Genomic DNA, 6853 nt, shown 5'->3' with positions numbered 1-6853 from the left:
CCAGGACGCCAGCCCGACCCACCTAAACAAATCAAACACAAGAGGATCATTAACGGAATAAGTATCATTTAATTTTTTTTATCATTCTTAACCCCAGACCTCCTAAAAATCCCCCACCCCAAATCTCCCCTTTAATTTTCCAAACCTCCTCCCAAACCTCCCCTCCCCTTTAATTTTTTTCTCTACTAATGTGACTTTTGTCTTCCAGCATCTTAACTATGACCCAGCTACTCAGGAGGAGTCAGACAGATGCGATGTCTTCAATCAGCCACCACAAAACGCCAGCGAACAGGACATAACCAACAGGACATCGTCAAAATAATCGGACACTCCCTGGATCCCTCAACGCCCAAAGCCAGCAGGAAGCAGTCATGAGAGACCGGGTTATGCCCCCATTCCCTACCCTTTAAGACCCCCCCGAATTTTTTTTTATAAAACCAAAAGGGTGAAATGTTGTTCCTTTTGGAGACTACAGCTCCCAGCATTCCCCTGGACTACGGATACCAGCGCGCACAGGCGCAGGACATTTCTCCCAGACGCCCCTGCGTTCCCCGTTAAAAACAGGGGTCGCCACGAGCCCCCCCTCTCTCCCCCTCCCTTTCCTTCCATCTCTTCACACCCGTCCCTCACCAGTTGTTACCCTCCCCCATTAAAGTGCACCCACGTGGGACCGCCACGTGTCCGTGTCTCCTTCCTAACCCCGCACCGCCGTGTGTCTCGCGTTCCATCTCTACCCTCTAACCCCGAAAAAAGAATAACACCTTCCATAACCCACTAAAAAAATATCCAACCTCACTCTGCATGGTGTGCCTATCCATATCCATGTCTCCACCTGCGGCATGGCTCCCTGCCCAGGACCAACCAACTTCAAAGACCTGTGGCATGGTCGTGGCCTGCTCATCTGTCTGTCTCTGCTCATGGGACTCGCTGCCTCTCTTGGCCCACTGCAGGCACTCGGGCAACTGTGCCGTCCCTGCCTGGGACTGGCTGCTCTTGGGACCCACTGCCCTCTGTAGCCACTTGGGGACCTGCAGCATTTCTGCCGCTGCAGCCACTTGGGGATCCACAGTATTTTTACTTAATCCATTACACCTTTATTTTTATACAAGTTCGTGAACTCGGACTCTCTGTGTGTCCAATATATTAGCGTGATTGGAGAGCCCCTGAGCTCAGTTGGGGTTGGATTTTTAAAATAGCAAAGGTAGGGGTGAGGGATTTCTAAGGTTCAGGACCCCTGATTGCCTGACATTTGTTTAGGAATGTCCTGGTGAAAAGCAATGGGTGCATGTTGGCAGGTGATCCTATCTACAATGGTTGGAATGTTAGAAATTTCCTTTGGAGGGTCTGTTCCTGGGTGGTGTTTGGGTGGTCACAATTTGTGGTCTTGTCTTAGGGTAAACTACTGAGACTTGGGCTTCTATTGAGCTTGTCATGGCTGGGTCCTACATGCAGCAGTCCTGCCATGTCCAGTGGACACTTTCGCCCCAGTACTTCTCAACCTCCATTTATTTCAATCTATACATCTTCTACAATGGTTCCTGAACCTTGGGAGGGCACAAAATTCTTTATCACATTTCCCTTTCATTAGATTACATTTTAGCCTTTTACACTGATGACATGCTGACTGGACCAAATGAATTAGAGGTAGCAACTACTTTAACTGCAGGGCTTTTTTTCCCTATCAATCAATTGCTTTTGAAAACACAATAACTGCTATTCTGCTTCTGAAGGTAAAAGCCATTCCAAAAGCATTTCTGTTTCTAGCCCCCAGCTGGTTGTTTTTCAGTAGCAACCTAAGCTCACTCTTCATCACCATGGGGGGCCAACATAAAAGGGATCTGTTTACAGGAAACTGACAGCAAAGTTTCAACAGAATTAATCTGGCCCCAACAAGAGAAAGGGGTGGTTCAAACACAACGGTTTTTTCAAAGTCACACATCCATGCAACTATACATATGTAACTACACGTGGAGGGTTTGGGGAGAGGGCCCCAGTCAGCATTTATCTTTACCCCTTCCTTCCATCTTCTTCCAATAGAATCAAGCCTGTCCCTGACCACCAGAGAAGCTGATTTGAGAGCCATGAGTACCTCAAAGTCTCACTGCGAACAACTTTTTCAAGTTCACGATTAACTCTTCTCTGAAAAAGGAAAAGCAGGCTGCCAACCCTGACTTTAGTAACTGATAGTGAAGGGTCCAAGAATAAGATTATAAAAATGTAGATTCCAGAAATAAGAATGTAAAAGTAAAGAAATATAAAGTTGTACGCCTCGGAGAATGAGAGCAGGCTGTCAGCAGCTTGGTCAGCAGCTCAAGGATTAACTATTAACAGCAGGTTACTCCACTTTACAACTGGCTGCTCTGTTTACAAGAGTGAAGCAGCCCTCTACAAACTGATGGCCAGCTTTTAGATAACCCCCGTGACCACTCATGACGCGAGCTGAGTTAACTTTTAAATGATGGGATGTACCGTGAGTTTTGACTTTTTGGTTGTGCATTTTTCCATACCCTTCCCTGCAATGAGAAACTGGCAGTGTCATGGGAGGTGCAGAGCCTTGGTAAACACTATCAAGGGATACCAGGAAAGACAATAGATTAAGAACAAGCACTAGTTTAACTGAAAAAAAAAAAAACTCTGTTAATGGAAATTGCAAAGAAGGGCAATTTGTATCTGAGTTTTACCTTGAGATTGTAAACATTCTTTTGTTATTGCCTAATTCTTGCTAAAAAAGGAGGAGTTCGGAAGCTCTCCTTTGCCACAGCCTTACAAAACCCATCTCTGGTTGCAGTCTAAGCTAGCTGATAAGCTTTTTGTGCCCCATGAAGATTTTTTTTTAATTTTTTTCCTAGAATCTGGTTTCTGGAATCGTTTGCTTCTGGTTTATTAGACTTTAGTGGTCTGTCCCCATCTTTGCGCCACCCGTGTGGACCCGACAATAGTTTTAGCACTAACTGTGTCAGCAGAGTGATTAAAATGCACACTCTGCCATCTATCACAAACAACCTCAGAAGACTTGGAGGATTTCATCATTAGAGTTTTACCTATAGGGAAAGTGAGGCTAGGAGAAATAGTGTCTTGTGTTAGTGTCATGCAGATGGTAGGCGACAGGCAAAATCTGAAAGCACCTTTATTCATTCATTCATTTATTTATTTATTAAGACAGAGTTTCTCTGTGTAATAGTCTGGCTTTGTAAACCACGCTGGCCTGGAACTCACAGAGAGAAAGCACCTTTTGATCTAAGGACACAGCTGATGTTTTTATTGAAGTAACTCCGTCTTCCTATGGAAGCCAAAAGCAATACCACAGTATTTACTAGAGTTGGGGTTTGTGGAGAAAGCTTCCAGACTAAGCTATAAAAGGCATCACAGGTAGAGATAGGACTTCTTAGTGTAATCCAGAAAATCTGAATGGACAATGGATAAGTGGATAAAAAAAATAATATATACATACAGTGACATTTTAGTCAACCATAAAGAATGATATTACCAACTAGATGTGATGATGCATGTCAGGTATAATTCTTAAGAGGAGCCTGTCTGCCAACACAAATAATTCCAATCAGACCAAATTAGACCGAATAAAAGATGCCCACGTTTAATGCAGTGCCCCCAGATGGCCAGGAGCATGGTGAGGGGAAGAGAGTGAGGAGGAAGGAGACCATGGGAAACCCGAGACCATGTGTTCCTTTTCTGGGTGGCAGCCTCAATAGCCTGTGGGAGTGGCCCCTCTGCTTGGCGGGCTTTTTTTGACCCTCCTTGGGGAGGGGTCACTGCTTGGCAGGCTTTCCTGGAGGTGGAGTCCGGACCAAGGCAACTCTCAGGGGGAGGGGTCTTCCAAAGATGAATGCCGGGTATTATAGTGAACACTTACAATCCTACTATTTGGAGGCCAAGACAAGAGGATCGTCTAAAAAGCAAAGAAAAACAAAAGAAAACAAAAGACAGAAAATGGAACTAAGACATTTTCAAGAAAATTGATAGAACTGGAGATCATAAATTAAAAGAACGTGAAGGTAAAAGGGAGATTATTAGGGACGTGGGGGTGAATATGACCACAATATATGGCATGCATACATGAAAAGGCCATAAGGAAAATCTTTACTTTGCACAATTAGTATACGTCAATTAAAATAGTAGATGGAACATGTGGCCATATTGGTGTCCGAGGACCTTGCTGCCATGGGGCCATGCCAACTGAGTATAGCCTGTGCAGCCACATGGGGCTTCACCAGGCTGGTGCCATGGGGCCATGTCTGGGTCTGTGGCCCAACAGCAGCCAGGATCTGGACTGATGTGCATGGCTGGGTTACCACAGAGGGTCATAGGAACCATGCATGTTGAAATCCAAGAGCCACGCTGAGCCAGTACTGTCTCTCACTGGCCCCAGAAGAGGTGTCCCTGCCTCTGCTGGACACTGCAACAGGTGAGCTAGCAATGCCCCTCCACAAGAGAGCTGACCCCAGCACTCAGGAGAGATGGCCCTGCCCTTCACCACAGGCTTGGGAGAGCTGGTCACAGATGACATGGGCTGAGTAGAGCTGGTTCTGCCCCTCACCTGAGGGGGCAGTCCCAATGGCCCAGCCTGACCAGCTCAGCTACCACCCAGTCCCACATCCTGGGCCTTGGGTTGGCCCACCCTAGCATCTACCCCATCTATGGCCTGATGGAGTCAGTGAAGGGACTGGTCCTGCAAAATGATACCGCAGGATCTCCATGACTTGGGGCAACAGCAGGGTATCTGAGAGGAGTTTTGATGAAGACCCAGTGATGATGGTGTACCAGAAACTAGAGACGTTGAACCAGACCAATGAGTCATTGCAATGAGCACTTTTACAGGTGGGACTGACTGGACACAGGGTATATATAGTGCGTGACACACTGCAGCTCCCGATGCCACTAGGATGAAGGAAGAGATATTGGAACGATGAAGGAAGAGATATTGGAACAATGGAGAATCTTTTTGTTATTTGTTTGCTTTGTTTTATTTTTTAATTAATTTGGGAGGCATACTGCAGGGGTGAGGGGCAGATATGTAGGGACTGTGATGTAAGCAGGATTAGGGTGCATGATGTGAAATTTCTAAAGAATCAACAAAGAATTATGTTTAAAATAAAAAAAAAAACAAAGAAAAGGTAGATGGATAATATTACACAAACACATTATATAAAGGCATTTTCAAAGAATAATTATTTTTAGAAAGGAAAAGGGTTGGGAATGTAGCTCAGTGGTAGAGTACTTAATTAGAATGCATGAGGTCGGCTGGGCAGTGGTAGTGCGGCCCTTTAATCCCAGCACTCGGGAGGCAGAAGCAGGAGGATCTTTGTGAGGTCGAGGCCAACCTGGTCTACAAGAGCTAGTTCCAGGACTGGCTCCAAAGCTAGAGAAACCCTGTCCAAAAAAAGGATGCATGAGGTCCTAGGTTCAATTCCAACACCAATTCCCAGAAGAAACAAAAAACAAAAAACCTGAGTGCAGCAGCCAGACAACAGAGTCTCAGACCTTAGAGCCAACTACGAAGCAGAAAAATCTTCCCTCGTAACCTACTCTCCAAACCTTACAAGCACTCTCCAAACAAATCACATGAGTTTTTTAAACACACACACATACACACACACACACACACACACGCACACACACAGTTATAGCTTCTTCACAGCTCTCTGAGTACAGCACCTGCACTTTGCTGTGGATTTCCTAGAACAGGCGGTCAGGAACTAACTGCTCTGGCATCAGCATCCCCACGCTCTGCTCCTCCATGCACATCTTAAGCTGAATTCACCCATGGCAGTGCCCCAGGGAATGCCTAAGGGTTCTTTTGAGAAAATGAAAAATAGAACGCCTCTTGGAAACAGAATTCTCAGAAGCATAGGTGGGCAGCCTCTAGGGGTGTGTCTTGGGTCCAGCAGGGACAGGTTGTACCTCCACACACAACTGCAGTTTTACTATCAATCACCCTTTCCAGTTGGCTCTCAGATCAAAAGAATAATCAGACTCCCATACCACCTTAGTGGAAATCAGTTACTCTTGCTATCAAGAGAGCAGCAGTGAGTTCACAGGACTTTGGAGTCAGGGGCTCCAGCTCAGCTGATGAGAACATCTTTGGCTTGGGTGGAGCTGTCTTCAGTGCCTGCCAACAACCCCACTCCTCCCATGTCTGTCTCACTTCCCAAGAGATCCTCAAGGAGACACAGGAACAGGAAGTTTGTTCCTCGATATCTTGGGCCCACTCAGGCCTAGATACAGAATCTCAGGCAGACAAAAAAAGCCCTAGCACTAAAATCAGGCACCCATAGACCAATAGCCCCAGCTTGGTCCCAATATGAGCGTGGTTTTCCAGTCAGCACCATTGTATCTGGTGGCCTTTGGACTGAGTCTCAATCCTGAGAGTGGAAAGTTTGTTTCCAGGGGCGGAAACAGTGGGGGACCAATTTGAAGTAGTGCCAGCGGGCTAATCCTAAAACTCCAGAGACCACTGGTGGCCATACAAAGTGGAGAGGAATGGGAGGGTTTCGCTAGATGGAAGCTCCAAGTCTTCAAGAGAAAAAAAAAAAAACTAAGATGTATCCCCAAGGCCACTGTGACACACAGAGAAGACAGATCAGATTCAGCATCCCAGAAAAACTATTAAAGTGCGAATCCTTAAGCTCCAAGCTCTTTCGCTCTCCAGGGTGTCGGGTGGGGCCCAGAAACATGAATTTTAAAATGCTTTCCCTAGAACCTCCCCCCTCGAGGCTTGAGAATCACTGCATGGGTCAAGGCTGTTTTAAACGAAGTTATTCCCCCACCTGCACTGATTACTCTAAAGCTGCTGGGAAGACGTCCTTACTTGACTCAGGACTCAGGGCTCGTCCCA

This window comes from Microtus oregoni, unplaced genomic scaffold (assembly GCF_018167655.1).
Source record: "Microtus oregoni isolate MIOR12 unplaced genomic scaffold, Mior012 000052F_ref0000163, whole genome shotgun sequence".
NCBI lineage: Eukaryota > Metazoa > Chordata > Mammalia > Rodentia > Cricetidae > Microtus > Microtus oregoni.
Note: the sequence above shows the minus strand (reverse complement) of the source record.